General features: G+C 35.3%; 1 long non-coding RNA gene across 3 annotated transcripts in view; it reads left to right on the forward strand.

Annotated features, from left to right (window-relative positions):
* The window catches only part of LOC131503758 (uncharacterized), a 93,087-nt gene that overhangs the window by 54,365 nt on the left and 21,546 nt on the right, over positions 1-17,176 (forward strand). For 2 of the 3 annotated variants that reach the window (XR_009257584.1, XR_009257582.1), the window contains one exon: positions 1,409-1,647. The exons of the other annotated variant lie outside the window; for it this stretch is intronic. This is a non-coding gene — a long non-coding RNA (uncharacterized LOC131503758). The remainder of the gene's footprint in view (positions 1-1,408; positions 1,648-17,176) is intronic. 3 annotated transcript variants of the gene reach the window in all.

Consider the following 17,176-nt stretch of genomic DNA (forward strand, 5'->3'; position numbering starts at 1 on the left):
ATATGTTTATTTTCATACTAAGAAAGGCATTGGAATCATGCCCAACATATCCCCAGCAACTGACTCGAGCATTTAAAGCCCAAACATGCTGATGCTTGTTGAGTGTAATTGGCCATGCTACATAGTGATGGCTTTGGGAGGGTGGAGATGCTAATTTTGCAACTATGGGATCTCAAGTCAGTTAATTTAATGAGGACCCAGACTCTTTACTGTCAAGAGACTCTAATGAGATTGACCATCACTCTTGTTCATCTTGTTGTTGGCATTGACTTTTTACCTAAATAGTGTACCATTATGATGATAGACCAAAGTTGTTGAGTTAATATATGTAAATGGAAATGTTGGAATTGGGTTTCTTAAGTTTAATTTTCATAGCTTTTTGTGTTTGGTTCTGATTGAAAATTTCAGGGAAGGACATATATGTGAAATTATCTATAAATCTACCTTTCTACTTAATTTATTTTGTTTATGTAAGCTAGTTATGGATTACCGGTATGACACTTCTGTGTGTGTGTTTGGCAATATTTGTACTTAATATTTTTACCTTAATCCTATGTGGATCATGGAGCTAGCCTTCTCAAATGAAACTGTGTACATAGAAAGATACTTCTGAAACTTTGTATTAGTTTCAAAGACAAAGGCCTCCAGCTTTTGCAGAGTAATGTCTAATTCGCAGGTTTGCTTTTGATGCCTAGAGTCATCCATTGGAGAACTTTTAATCTTTTCACTCCCTATCCCAGGAGAACCCAACACACCCAAGATCCACACTTCTCTCATTCAGTTTGATCATTTATTAATGCCAATGGTTTTATAAGTTCCCATTTTCAGTAGCATTTTTGTTTGAAAGGGAGAGGGTGGAGAGGGAAGAGTTGACCTTAACACCACAGAATGAATGACTAAAAATGGCAGAATTCCAGTGATTGGTGGCAAGGATACTTTCAGAGAAAGAGTCTTCCATAGTAATCTTCATTCCTATAATCAGCTTTGGCAAAGAGGCCTGTACACTGGACTGTGAGCATAAAAACCTAAGTCATAAGGATGAGTGGATATAGGAGTATATGGGTTTGTGTAGTGGGAAGACAAAATGCAGAAAAAATCACTATTGAATATTAAAACTGTTCTATAAAACATTGTGAGGGAAACAGCATTCTGAATAAACAAATATAAATAAACAAATGACAGAACAGGAACTCAGTTGTAGTATCTCACATGGATAATAATAGTAATAATGCTAATAATTATAAGCATTTATTGAGCTTTTATTATGTGCAGGAACTGTGTTAAGTGCTTCATTGAGTTATCTTATAAAGTCCTTGCAACCACAGAATGAAGTATGTACGGTTCTTAATTCTGTTTTATTTCTTTTTATTAAAAAAAATTTTTTAACGTTTATTCATTTTTGAGACAGAGAGAGACAGAGCATGAATGGGGGAAGGTCAGAGAGAGAGGGAGACACAGAACCTGAAACAAGCTCCAGGCTCCGAGCTGTCAGCACAGAGCCTGACGCGGGGCTCGAACTCACGGACCGCGAGATCATGACCTGAGCTGAAGTCAGACGCCCAACCGACTGAGCCACCCAGGCGCCCCGTTAATTCTGTTTTAGATGGTGAGCTGAGGAATAAGGAACCTAAATTAATTGTTTGACTGGTAAGTTCTTGGAAGTTGTGTCAAGTCCATGTTATTCTGATGCCAAAACCTGGGTCATTCTATCCTTCTTCCAACAAAGTCAGTTCAGAGTTTTCTTTAATTTTTGTACTCTTCTTAGAATATTTTATAGGTTTGCTCAAGTCAAGGAAGAAAAAATAGCTAATTAGGAAACAAATTACATGTATTCAAACCATGAACTCTATGAGCTACTGTACCTATTAAGCATCTACTCCTTGTCAATATCAGATCAGATTTTTTAAAAAAGTTATTTTTTAAGACCCAATAAAGAGACATTCTGAAGAAAGCACTGAATAAAATGAATATAGAGCTCTACTTAGTAAGTCCCTCCTGATCTCTACTTTCAGAGTAAAAACCATTATGTGTTTTCTTTTAATTAGGAAAATTATATATCTACTTCTTTGGTCTTATTTACTTCTTTTGGTTTACATGTAAACTTATTCTTAAGAATCTTTAAAATTCTGGAATTGTGAGGCTTTTCTGGGAGCTGCATTCATCTTTTCCCTTCCTGAATTTCAACTGTAGTATAGGGCTGGCCTTTTATTTAAAAATTTTTTGCAGGGGCGCCTGAGGGGCTCAGTCAGTTAAGCGTCCGACTTCAGCTTAGGTCATGATCTTACAGTTCGTGGGTTCAAGCCCTGTGTCAGGCTCTGTGCTGACAGCTTGGAGCCTGGAGCTTGCTTTGGATTCTGTGACTCCCTCTCTTTCTGCCCTTCCTCTGCTCGTGCTCTCTCTCTCTCTCTCAAAAATAAACATAAAAAAATTTTAATGTTTATTTATTTTGGGGGGGGGGGTTGTCAGGCAGAGAGAGAAGGAGACACAGAAGCTGAAGTAGGCTCCAGGCTCTGTGCTGACAGCACAGAGTCTGATGTGAGGCTAGAACCCATGAATAGTGAGATCATGACCTGAGCCAAAGTTGGACACTTAATCAACTGAGCCACTCAGGCACCTCGTAGGGCTGGCCTTTTGAGGCTGACTCCCCAACATGAAGAAGTAGGGTACAATAGTGAGAGATTGCCATGGGTGTCTGGATTCAATTCCCAGCTCTGTCTTTCCCATTTGTAAGTGATGTTGGGCAAACCAGACCGTTTAAATTTTCTAATGCAATGGTTCTCAAACTTTAGCATTCTTGTTACAACTCGAGAGTTCTGATCTTCTCCCCAGAGTCTCTGATTTAATAGGTCTAGATTAGACCTAAGAATTAGCCCAGGTGATGCTAACACTACCAGTTTAGGACCATGCCCTGAGAAATGCCACAGTAATTCTCAGTGTTCTCATCTTTAAAATGAGGACAATTGTGTCTACCTCAGCGAGCTGTTATAGGGTTTGGAGACAGAACATTAAGCTGACTTTCTTACCTGTGCATGTAAATACCCCACACTATAGACACTAGTTTATTTAGTGCTTAAAGTCCACCATTCAAATCCTCTATTTGGATTATTAACAGAACATTGATAATCCAAGTGTCTCTGAAGGGGTTACTTCTTAAAACTTATCAGTGACCAGGATTATGGAGTTAACTTGCAAAAATTACAGGTACCTGAGAAGGTGGGAGAACAGAACTAGAGATCTGTGCTTATTCAGGGTCGGGAGAAAATGCCTGAAACAAGATTTCCTTCCTGGATATATAGCATTGGGGAAGGTCTCTCCTGATTTTCAGTATATTCTAAACAAAAAGATGAGAAAGATGATATCATGAGGATTATATGATTCCTGGCTTCAGGAAACTTTATTTAAAAACTCCTGAATCTCTGTTTCTAGGTTAAATTCAGAGTCCCCAGCCATAATTTTAGTGTATTTATTATTTTATAAGACTCACTGATCTAAATAGATCAATTGTCCATGAGTATTAAACAGCACATTTTTCTCTGATCTTTAGTAGGCTTTGTGGATGGTACAAGGAAAGTATAGTGAGGATCTCTGAATTCAAAGAGCTGAGCTTATTAGCCACCTTATATTTACATATTATGCCCTGCCAGTGCTAAACTGCACATATTTATTAAAAGTTAAGGAATGGTCAGAGAGGAAACCTAAGAAATATTTCCTTGTGACTGAAAGTGCTTCCAACATGTGGTCGGTCCCCTTCAACCTATAATTCAGAATTGATTTAAGATTAAGAGTTATTAAAACTATGACATTTGACCTCAATCCAGATGTGGAGCCTAACTCAAATTTAGCTCATCCACAACAGTAGGGTGCATGGAACACATATAAGAGATACCCCTGTAGCACCAGGTTCCGGTGAACAGGGAACATTGCACTGTAGGACACTACAAGACCTCTTCTTCATAAGGGCGTTACTTTGAAGAGCAGGAGACATAGTGAGAGACTTTCCTAACATACAGAAACAGATACAGACAATTAGGCAAAATGATCAGTCAGAAGGATATGTCCCAAATCTAAGAACAAGACAAACCACAGCAAGATACCTAAGCAAAATATATATAAGTAATATGCCTGATAGAGATTTAAAATAACAATAATAAAGATATTCATTGGACTTGGGAAAAGAGTGGAAGACATCAGTGAGACCCTTAACAAAGAGATTTAAAAAGAACCAACCAGAGATGATGAACACAATAAATTGATTTAAAAATACAGTACATGAAATAAATAGCAGGTTAGAGGAAGCAGAATGATTTAGCGACTTGAAAGATAGACTAATTGAAAGTAATCATGCTGAACAGGTGGGAGAAAAAAGTATGGAAAATGAGAATAGACTTAGGGAATTCAGTGACTCCATCAAGTCTGATACCATTTGCATTATAGGTATCCCAAAAGAAGAAGAGAAAGAAAAGGGGGCAAAAAATTTATCTGAAGAAATAATAGTTTAAAACTTTACTAGTCTGGAGAAGGAAACAGATATCCAGTTCCAGGAAGTACAGAGAGCCCCCAGCAAATTCAACCCAAATAGATTCACACCAAGGCACCTAGTAATTAAAATGACAAAGAGTAGTGATGAAGAGATAATTTTAAAGCATAAAGAGAAAAGATGACAGTTACATATGAGGGAAACCTCATAAGGCTATATCAGTGGATTCTTCAGCAGAAACTTTATAGGCCAGAAGGGAGTGGCATATTCAAAGTGCTAAAAGAAAAAAAAAAAAAAAACCTGCAACTAAACTGTCTGGTTTTTGTCTGTTTCTCAGACAAACAAAAATTAAAGGAATTTAATGTGGCCATGAGGCCACAAACCAGTCCTGAAATAAGTGTTGAAGGGGACTTTTTGAGTGGAAAGGAAAGACCATAAGTAGGAGTAAGAAATGTAGGAGCAACAAAAGCAGTAAAATTAAGCATATTTATAAAAATTAGTCAAGGTTTTCACAAAACAAAAGGACATAAAGTATGACACCATATACCCAAAACATGTGGAGCAGGGAGAAGAATAAAGGATAGGTTCAAACTCAAGAGACCATTAATTTAATATAGACTGCTATATGCGTATATTATGTATAAATCTAATGGTAACCACAAATCAAAAACCGGTAGTAGATAGGCAAAAAATAGAGAAAGGAATCCAAGTATATCTCTAGAGAGCCAACAAACCACGAGAGAAGAAAGCAAGAGAAGAAAGGAACAGAGATCTACAAAAACAACCACAAAAGAAGTAACAAAATGACAACAAATATATACCTATCAATAATTAGTTGGAATGTAAATGGATTAAATGCTCCAGTCAAGGGTGACAGAAGGGATAAAGAGCAAGACCCATACATATGCTGCCTACAAGAGACTCATTTCAGACTTAAAGACATAGACTGAAAGTGAAGGGATGGAAAAACATTTATCATGCAAATGGGAGTGAAAAAAAAAAAGCCAGGATAACAATACTTTTATCTGGCAAAATAGACTGGAAAACAGAGATTGTAACAAGAGACAGAGAAGGAAACTATATAATCATAAAGGGCACAATACAACAAGAAGATGTAACAATTGTGAATTTATGTACCTAACATGAGATCACCTAAATATAGAAAGTACCTAATGACAAGCATAAAGGAAGTAATTAATAATAATTCAATAATAGTAGGGGACTTTAGCTCATCACTTACATCAATGGATAGATTATCCAAACAGAAAACAAGGAAACAGTGACTTTGAATGACACATTGGACCAGATGGATCTCATAGGAATATTGAGAACATTTCATCTTAAAGCAGCAGAGTACACAATCTTTTTAATTGACCATGGGACATTCTCCAGAATAGGTCACATATTAGGCCACAAAACAAGTCAACAAATTCAAAAAGGTTGAAGTCATATGATGCATCTTTTCCAAACACAATGCTATGAAACTAGAAATCAACCACAAGAAAAAATCTGGAAAGAACACAAATACATAGAGGTTAAATAATATGCTAATAAATAATGAATGGGTCAACAAAAATTTAAAGAGGAATTAAAAAAACACATGGAAACAAATGAAAATGAAAACATAATAGTCCAAAACCTTTGAGACACAGCAAAAGCTGTTTTAAGAGGGAAGTTTACGGCAATAGAGACCTACCTCAAGAAGCAAGAAAAATCTCAAATAAACAGCTCAACCTTACACCTAAAGGAGCTAGAAAAAGAAGAACAGACAAAACCCCAAATCAGTAAAAGGAAGGAAATAATAAAGACTAGAGCAGAAATAAATAGCAACTAAAAAAACAAAACAAAACAAAAAAACAAAAACAATAGAACAGATCAATGAGAGCCGGAGCTGGCTCTTTGAATAGATCAACAAAATTGAGAAACCTTTAGCCAGACTCATTAAAAAAAAAAAAAAAAAAGAAACAAACAAACAAAAGAGAGGACTAAAATAAAATCAGAAATGAAAGATAAAAAATAACTGGCACTGCAGAAATACAAAAAAATTATTAAAAATATTATGAAAAATTATATGCCAACAAATTTGACAACCTAGAAGAAATGAATAAATTCCTAGAAACATATAACTTCACAAAAATGAATCAAGAAGAAATAGGAAATTTGAACAGACCAATTATCAGCAATGAAACTGAATCAGTAACAAATAAAAGTCCAGGACCAGATGGCTTCACAGGCCAATTTTACCAAACATTTAAAGAACAGTTAATACCTTTTCTTCTCAAACTATTCCAAAAAAATAGAATACATTCCAAATGCATTCCACAAGGCCAGCATTACCCTATTATCAAACCCAGATAAAGACACCACAAAAAAAGAGAATTATAGGCCAATATCTCTCATGAACATAGATGCAGAAATCCTCAACAAATATTGGCAAACTGAATTCAACAATACATTAAAAAAATCATTCACCACAATCAAATGGGATTTATTGCCAGGATGCAAGGTTGTCCAGTATTTGCAACTCAATCAACATGATACATCGCATTAACAAGAGAAAGGATAAAAACCATATGATCATTTCAATAGATGTAGGAAAAGCATTGACAAAGTTCTGGATCCATTCATGATAAAAACACTCAGTAAAGTAGGGTTAGAAGAAACATACCTCAACATAATAAAGGTCATATATGAAAACCCCACAACTAATATCATACTCAATGGTAAAAAGCTGAGAGCTTTTCCCTTTGGTCAGGAACAAGATGAGGATGTCCACTCTCACCATTTTTTAAAAAAAGTTTATTTATTTTGAGAGAGATAGCATGCAAGTGGGGGAGGTACACAGAGAGAGGGAGAGAGAGAGAATCCCAAGAAAACTCCACACTGTCAGCATGGAACCTGATGTGGGGCTCAAACTCACAAAGTGAGATCATGACTTGAGCCAAAATCAAGAGTTGCTTACTTAACCAACTGAGCCACCCAGGCACCCCATCACCATTTTTATTCAACATAGTCTTGAAAGTCCTAGCCACAGCAATCAGACAAGAAATATGAATAAAACGCATCCAGATTGGTAAGGAAGGAGTAAAACTTTCACTATTTGCAGATGACATGATACTATGTATGAAAACCCAAAAGACTCTACCAAAAAACTGCCAGAACTGATAAATGAATTCAGTAAAGTCACAGGACACAAAATCAATGTATAGAAATGTGTTGCATTTTTATACACCAATGATGAAGCAGCAGAAAGAGAAATGAAAACAATCCCATTTATAATTGCACTAAAAATAATAAGATACCTAGGAATAAACTTAACAAAAGAAGTGACCTGTACTCTGAAAACTGTAAAATTTGATGAAAGAAATTGAAGATGTCTCTAAGAAATGGAAAGATATTTGATGCTCATGGATTGCAAGAACAAATCTTGTTAAAATCTCAATATTACCCCAAGCAATCTACAGATTTAATGCAATCCCTATTAAAATATCAAAGTACTTTTCACAGAAGTAGAAAAAATAATCTTAAAATTTCTATGGAATCACAAAAGACCCAAATTGCCGAAGCAATCTTGAAAAAGAAGACCAAAACTATAGGTATCACAATCCCGGATTTTAAGATCTACTACGGATCTGTAGTAATTAAAACACTATGGTACTGACATAAAAATAGACACATAGTTCAATGGAACAAAATGGAGAGCACAGAAATAACCCATGATTGTGTGGTCAATTAATCTTTGATAAAGGAGACAAGAATATGCAATAAGACAAAGTCCCTTCAACAAATGGTGTGGGGAAAACTGGACCACTTTCTCACACTGTACACAAAAATGAACTCAAAATAGATTAAAGACCAACATATGAGACCTGACCATAAAAAACCTAGAAGAGAACATAGACAATAATTTATCTGACATTAACTGTAGCAACATTTTTCTCTACTTGAAGAAAATCTTTACTTGTAACTAGTTGTGCATATCAAAGAAAATGAATGTACAAAGTTTATTATAAATTTGATTCTAGTCATAAAATCTTCTCAGTAAATCTCTGGATACTTAACAAAATATAGTATCCTTCATTGACAAATGTGCTAGTATTGGCATAAGCTTATCAATAGTATGTTAATTCAATAGATAGATACTTAACATCTATTTCATATCAACAATCATGGAGATGATTTTGTACTAATTTTTGCATACATTCTAGCTTGATCCCACTGGAATTGAAAGGCTCTCCTTTTCAAATTTTCAAATGGTACTAAAGAGACAGGCAGAATTCACAAAAAAAGAGATATGTCATATATATGAATACATTTTATGTAATAAGCTAAATATAATTTTTTCAATTATATATATTAAATATTATATGAGTTTTATTTTAATATAAATAATATAAGATACATAGACCAGATTTTAAGATTGAGTCACTACATTTATATAATTTATTTATGTAATATATAATTTATGTAATATATCTATAGCTTATATGTTACATAAATTATAATTTGTATGTAAATTGTATGAATAATATATAGATTGTATCAATATGTTTTATATTATATACAAATACATAAAATAGATTAAATATAAATTTATATATAAATATAATCATAAATCTGTCAGGTATTTTTAAAAATTTTTTTTAATGTTTATTTATTTTCAAAGGAGAGAGAGAGAGACAGAGTGTGAGTGGGGGAGGGGCAGAGAGAGAAGGGAGACACAGAATCAGAAGCAGGCTCCAGGCTCTGAGCTATCAGCACAGAGCCTGACATGGGGCTTGAACTCACAAACTGTGAGATCATGACCTGAGCCGAAGTCGGATGCTCAACCAACTGAGCCACCCAGGTGCCCCAAGTATTTTTGTTGTCAGTGATTCACTGTTATTTAGAAAATTCGAGCCTGAATGGGGAAAGGATGGGAGAGAGTTGAAGGGATCTAGATGGTGTTCCAAACCTACAACTCTGGGATGCCTTATGGCTGGTTGAAAGATTGCTCTCTAAAGAAAATATAATTTTTGTTGAAGGTTTTAAAGGTCATTATTTAATCATCAGTGCTTTATTCTCACTACGTTTTTTGTTTGTTTGGGTTGTTGTTTTTTTGTTTTTTTGTTTCCTTTCCAAAACTATATTTACATGGTAGATGAAATAGGTTGTGGTTATAGTGGTTGGGTAAAATTCTTATTTTAATACCAGTTCAGCTTCTGCTATGTCAGATGGGAACCAGAGAGGACAGGAATAAGGGTGATATCCGAATTAGGTGGCCCCTTTTTTGGTGTTAGAGTATAATGGTTCAGTTAGATAACCAAGGTCCTTGAAGAACACAGAGACCTAAGAAAGGATTACCAACTACAGAAGAATTCAAAGTAACCATTTTCCTAGGGCTTATCCTGTTCTTTTTTTGTATTACTTATCTAATTAAGCAATAAATAATACCTGTAAACTCAAGGTCATGTCTTTTAAAAATATACGTGAGAGCTTTAAATTATCTTTAAAGATTTCACTCTAAAATTTTTGGGTAAATTGCAACTCAATTAACATTTGACTTATTGAATTAGTAAGAACAAAAAAAGAAAAATAAAGCCAATTTTTCATCAATTCAGATTCTTAGAGTTTTTTGAAAAGTAAAAAAAAACAGATTTCTTTATCCCTTGGTAATCTGATTAATTTAATAATAATTAAAGTTGACTTTTAAGCTATAAGTTAAAGCGTTAAAGTATCTCTATTTTCAGATGGTGTGATTATATGACTAAAAACCCGAAGAACCTATGTAAAAACTACTACAAGCAATAGTGTAATTTAGTTCAGATTGACAGACAAAAGTTGAGTAAACTTCATACATAAATTTAAATGTGTATATATAATCAAAAACTATTTGAAGTTATAATACAATAGAAGAACCAATGCATGATTAAACACAGACACACAGATACATCTAGGCATAAGCTCAATAAGAAATTGCCAAAACCTCTGTAAGGAAAATGATAAATCACTGCTGAAAGATTTAGAAGTACAGTTGAACAAATCGAAAAGATATACATTTTTGGACAGGACAGCTTAACATCCTAAAGATGTCAGTTATTTTTAGGGGACATCTGGGTGGCTTAGTTGATAAAGCAACCGACTTAGGCTCGGGTCACGATTTCAACTTTCGTGGTTTGATCCCTACAGTGGGGTGTCTGCTGACAGCTGAGAGCCTGGAGCCTGCTTCAGATTCTGGGTCTCCCTCACTCTCTGCCCCTCCCCTGCTTGCGCTCTGTCTCTCTCTGTCTCTCAAAAATAAATAAACATTAAAAAATATTTTTAAAAAGATGTCATGGGCAGCCTGGGTGGTTCCGTCAGTTAAGTGTCTGACTTCGGCTCTCGTCATGATCTCATGGTTTGTGAGTTTGAGCCCCACATCAGTTTCTGTGCTGACAGCTTGGAGCCTGGATCCTGCTTCAGAGTCTGTGTCTCTGTCTCTCTCTACCCCTTTCTTGCTTGCACTTTGTCTCTCTCTCTCTCAAAAGTAAACATTAAGAAAAAAAAAAGATCTAAGTTGTTTTTAAGTTAATACATGTAATACAATCTCAATAAAAGTGCCATTATTATTTTTCTTTCCTGATACTAGAAAAGTTGTCTATAAAGTTGATCTGGAAAGAAAAAAGTGAAAATAGACATGAAAATCTTAAAAAAAAGGAAAAGAGCAATAAGGGGAATCTAATCCTAAGATACATTAAATCATATTACAAAACCTCTATAATTAAAATAGTATATAGCATTATAGCATGAGTAGAAGGAAAAAATAGAGCCAAATACATATGGAAATGTAGTTTAAAATAATCTCACATCAGTAGGGAAAAGGTGAACTCATTTAAATAACTGGTATTGGCATAAATGGATAATAATAGAAGAAAAGAGAAAATCAGTCCCAGTTTCCATCCTACACGCCAGAATAAATTCCAAATGTATCAGAGAGTTAAATTAAAGTGTTGAAGTACTAAAGCAAAACATGGTCTGTAGCTTAGGAAGAAGAGAAACTTTCCAAACTATAACTCAAGATATAAAAGCATTAAGAGAAAATATTGATAATTTGACAGCAAAAACAACAACAACAACAACAACAAACTTTTCCATGCATGAAAAAAAAAACAACAACAAAGAATACATACCATGAGCAAAGAACAAATGGGAAAATGGGAAAAATATCTACAATTTATATTAGAGGCAAAGGTTAATATTATTCAGTATATAAAGAGCTTATAAATGTAGAGAAGAAAAACATTCTATAAGTCCTACAGAGAAATGGACAAGAGGTTTAAGTGGACAGATAATAGAAAAAGAAATATAAATAACCCTTATTTGCAAAGATGCTCAAATCATTGACAGTAAAAGAAATGTGATTTAAAGCTATCTTGAAATCCCATTTCCCATTTATGAGATTGGCCAAAATATAAAATTTTGACAGCATCATCTCCTGGGTGGATGAGGTGCTCACAAACATGGCTGGTGGAAACCCAGATCTGTACGATTTCAAGTGGAGGACAAGTTGGCAATGTCCATTAGTTGGCAGAAAATCTTTAATTTTAGGAACCTAGTTTTAATAAACCACAGGGGAATAAGGTGGGAAACAAGAAGACATTTGCACAAGGCGATTCATTATAGTAAAAAACTGGAAAAACCCCAAATAGCTGTTATTAGGGGACTGGTTGAATGCTACATTACATCCACTCAATGAGATGCTATTCTATGAAGTGGTAAAGAGAAATGGGAAGGGTCATTATATACTACTATGAAGTCTTATAACTGGAATAAATAAAGAGAGAGACTTGAGAGACCTAGCCACTTATTATAATGTATAGATCTTATTCATGAGTTGGCAAAACTTCTCTTAAGATCCAGATTTAGTAAATATTTTAGGCTTTGTGAGTCATACAGTCTCTGTCACAACTATTCAACTCTGCCTTTGTAATGCAAAAATAGCCATAGACAATATGCAAACAAATGGGTTAGATGTGGCTGTGTTCCAATAAAACTTTACTTAGAAACATGAGCAACAACTGGATTCAGACCTCAGGCTATAGTTTGCTGATTTGTGAAAACTATTAAAAGAAATACATGAGACAAATTGAACACTAACTGGGTGGAAGAATAGGGACAGGACAACGAGAGTAACCTCTTCTATTTGGAAAGGAGAACAAGGGGAGGCACAGAGCAGTTACTGGTGTATAGAAATTCTGAAATCCTATTGAACAAGATCTCCCTGCTCTGGAATGGGGACTGTTCCAAGTTTACATGCTAGCTTTTGTTCCTTTGAGTAGATTTCCAGTTTGCTGTATTTTCTATTAACTCTACCTCTGGGGGTTCATATCTTTTCCATTATTGTTCTTGGTGACATCTGAAAATACTCTCCTTATGAGAGTCCCTCAGCCTGTGCTGGGTTGTGTATTGTTGACTTAGCACCTAAACTCCTGTCTAAGGTTGGGAACTACATTTCTCAGAATCCTCTTCTCTGTACAGTTGTGGGACAGAGTTAGCCAGTTAGATGAACTTTTATTACATTTGGAAAGAAGATGAGAGCCGAGGACATAACTCTGTGAAAGCTATCATGGTCAGACATGATGTGTAGCAGAGGTACCTGGTGGGCGGCCTGTTCTCTCTTTCTGCTTCAGCTCATCTTCTTGGTTGCTGGCCATGCTGACCAACAGCTGCCTCAACCCACAAAACCTTGGCTATAGGCCCACAGAAGCTTATATAGAACTCTCCACAAACTCTTCCTTTGCCAGGTCAGGCCTCTCTGGCAGTGAGATTCACAGTCCTTGTATTTTCCTGCAAGATCCAACTTGTCTCTGTGCCAGGGCTTCAGATGAAAGTCATTAATAACTATTTCTCTGATCTTTCAACTCCTACTTCCAAGACCTCCACTTTCCTAGCTCCATCTACATTTAGATAAACTGTAATTCCCATATTACATCATTTCTTGTAATACTTACACTCACTCTGGTTTCCTGACTTAGCCTCAGTTGATAGAACTGCCCATTGAAAGTTAAAAATTAAGAGTCATTTTATGTCTAAGATGGTCATTCTTTTTAGTCCTCCCCAATGTAGAAGAAGATATTTGAACTAATAATAAAATCTATTTTATTTCACCACTTCTCAAAAGGAATTTGGTATCAGTTTTATGCCTGTTTTTCAACTATATTTTAACTGACCAATTGGATTCTAAATGTCATGATGCCAGATACTACCTTTTGCCAATTAAAAAAAAAAATCCTGCTCCGGGGGTGCCTGGATGACTTAGTCATTTAAGCATCTGACTCCTGATTTTGGCTCAGTTCATGATCTCGTGGTTCATAAGTTCAAGGCCCACATTGGGCTCTGTGCTGATAGTGTGGAGCCTGCTAGGGTTCAATCTCTCTCTGTCTCCCTGTCTCTCTACCCCTGTCCCATTCACACTGTTTTTCTCTCTCTCTCTCTCAAAAAATAAATAAAACATTTTAAAAAATCCTCAGAATTAAACATGGGTTAAATTGAAAAAAATTATATATCTTTTGAAAAACATCATTCATTCAAGGAATTCCATTATAAAAAATTCCTGCCTGGTAATTAATCTAAAATGTTATCATTAAATTTTTTTTTTCCCGAAAGATATTTGTCTGCTGAATATGGCATGACATCTAGTTTTTCATAAATTTTCTAGTAATGTTTAGGAAAGAAAACAAAAAATAATTCAAAATATGTAATTGCCTGAATATTTATAATCATTTTTTATCCTCCAACCTTAAATTACAACTGTACAAATTCTTGGCTATTGTACTATTATTTGTGGATTTGCTTAAAAGAAAGCCCTTTAGTGTTTAGTCAGACAGTAGACGGATTTCAGTAGGTAACATTATTTTATGACAGACTCAGTAGCTGAACTGTATTCATTTTTTTAAATCTAGTAAAACATTTTTTGTACTTATTTATCATTTTTGCAAAAGGTGACACATTAATTTGTGATGGGCTTTTAATTATACAGTTTTTGTAAAATTACTCCTTTTCTCAAAAAGGAAATTTTAAAATAGCCAGGGCAAGCCATGAAAATAAGCCTGTGCCATGCACCCCAATGTTTATAGCAGTGCTATCAACAATAGCCAAAGAATGGAAAGAGCCCAAATGTTGTCCATTGAGTGATGAATGGATAAAGAAGATGTGGAAGATACACACACACACACACACACGCACGCACGCACACACACACACACACACACACACAGTAGGATATTACTCGGCATTCAAAACGAATAAAATCTTGCCATTTGCAACAACATGGATGGACCTAGAGTGTATTATTATGCTAAGCAAAATTAGTCAGAGAAAGACAAATATATGACCACTCATATGTGGAATTTAAGATACAAAACAGATGAACATAGGGAATGGAAGCAAACATAATTTAAAAACAGGGAGGGAGACAAACCAAAGGAGACTCTTAAATATAGAGAACAAACTGAGGATTGCTGGAGGGGTTTTGGGTGGGGGCATGGGCTAAATGGGCAAGGGGCATTAAGGAGGACACTTGTTGGGATGAGCACTGGGTGTTATATGTAGGGGATGAATCACTGGATTCTACTCCTGAAATCATTATTTCACTATATGCTAACTAACTTGGATGTAAATTAAAACAATTAATTAATTTAAAAAAACCTGTGCCAAAGTCCAAGGTCAAAGCAGTGTGATTGAGTGAGGTAGATTTAATTATAATCCCAAAGATTCCTTTGTTCCAGTAAGATAATCTATTTATTCTTTTGCCACACCTTTGTTTTAGATAGTATGTGCTTCTTGTCTCCTTGACTTTGTATTTGGCTATGTAACTTTCTTTAACCTATGGGAAGTTAGCAAATATGGTGAAAGCAGAGCATTGAAATGTGCTTGCTAGGTTGGGCAGGTTCTCTGTGCTTCTGTATCATGAAAAAGCATACCCTGCACAGTACTGTTCCTCGAGCATGGCTCCCAGACTAAGACACAGGAGACAGAGCTCCCCAGCCCAGCTACAGGCACATGAGCCCAAAATATATGCTATGAAGGTTATATTTATAAGAATAGGAAGAGAAAACATTTTATGTAATGGTTTTTAGGTTGATCTATAATATTTACATATTTAGACATATGTTATACGGGCCTCCATTTTCTTTTTTTTTTAAATCTTGCCCTGGACTTTGCAAAGGTTAAAGGCTGGTCTACAGTCAGATAAAATTCCATTTCAGTAGTAACACTTCTATTTGTAGTCTTCACGTGTATTCTCTGAATTTATGTGTGTGTGTGTATGTGTGTGTGAGCATGTGTGTGCTATGACTATATGGGGCCCTCTAAAGTGCAGGGCCAGAGGAGGCCCTGGACTGTTTGTGGGGAGGAGAGGGAAATAGTAAGATTATTCACAACATTAATGCCCATTTTGAAGGCATTTAATGGTGGGCCTTTTAGTTGTGGCTTTGAAGGTTTTTAGCATGTCCGAAGGAATTGGCCAGAACCATCACTTACATCTTTGAGTTTCAAAAAAAGTATGGCAAGTGCTTATAGAATGAATGTTTATGTTCACCCAAATTTGTATGTGGAAACCTAATCCCTGACATGATGATGTTTGAAGTGGGGCTCTTGGGAGGTGATTAGATCACTAAGGTGGAGCCCTCAAAAGAACCCCCCCCACTCTTTCTGCCCTGTGGGAGGGCTATCTGTGAACCAGGGAGCAGGTTCTCACTAGACATTGGATCTGCTATTGCCTTGATCTTGTACTTTCTCAGCCTTGAGAACTAGAAGAAATAAATGACTGTTGTTTATAAACCACCCAGTCTATGGTACTTTGTTATAGCAGCCCTAGTGGACTAAGACAGCAAGTCTAAGGCATCCCCTTTCCTTTCCATACCTAGCAGCCACTCCTAGGCGGTGTCCCATTGCATGCCACTCTTTGCCCTGTTGTGGCTTCTGTTACCCTTCAAGATTGTGACCAATGTCTATTTAAATTTAAATTTGATTACTGAGTAAAAATTCTAGAACACAAGACCTAACAAAATGTTTTGTTCTAGGCCTTGAAGTCCTATGGATTTTTTTTTTTTAGTTCATTCTATGTAAACAACAACAACAATAACAAAACCCAAAAAACCAAAACATCTCCTTTGCATAAGAATACCCCAGAGTACAGACAATGCACATTTTCTCTCTTGGCCTAGAAATATTCTTAATAGTTAATTCTGATTCTTTCTAATAGTTTCAATGGAGCCGTAACCCACTTAGCTGGATTTTAAGCATCACCTACATTTCTAGGTACATTTATAATGTTAAGGATATTCCCAGAACATACACCAAAGGAAAAAAAGTGGGGTGGGGGGGGAATGCTTTCGCATTGTAGGATGATGACATATGCTTGTGCTTAATCAAATTCCCAGCTAATCACAAATACCAAAGTCATTGAAGAAATCAATTGCTTTTGCATACTGAAGCTCTGATTTAAATTTTCAAGCCTCCATAATTTTAAAATCAATAAACATTTATTATTGTTTCTACTTGTACCTCTGAATAAATCACTGTATAATTTTACCTCTTAATTCTCAAAGGTATAATATAAAAATATTGATTTTAATAGTTTTTTTGTGCTTCTAAAAGGATGTGTAATTTATACATACACAGCCTATTGGCATGATGCCTAAGGCAATGGATATTATTGTTACAAATAACGTATGAAAA

Source organism: Neofelis nebulosa, chromosome 2, assembly GCF_028018385.1.
Source record: "Neofelis nebulosa isolate mNeoNeb1 chromosome 2, mNeoNeb1.pri, whole genome shotgun sequence".
NCBI classification, from domain to species: domain Eukaryota; kingdom Metazoa; phylum Chordata; class Mammalia; order Carnivora; family Felidae; genus Neofelis; species Neofelis nebulosa.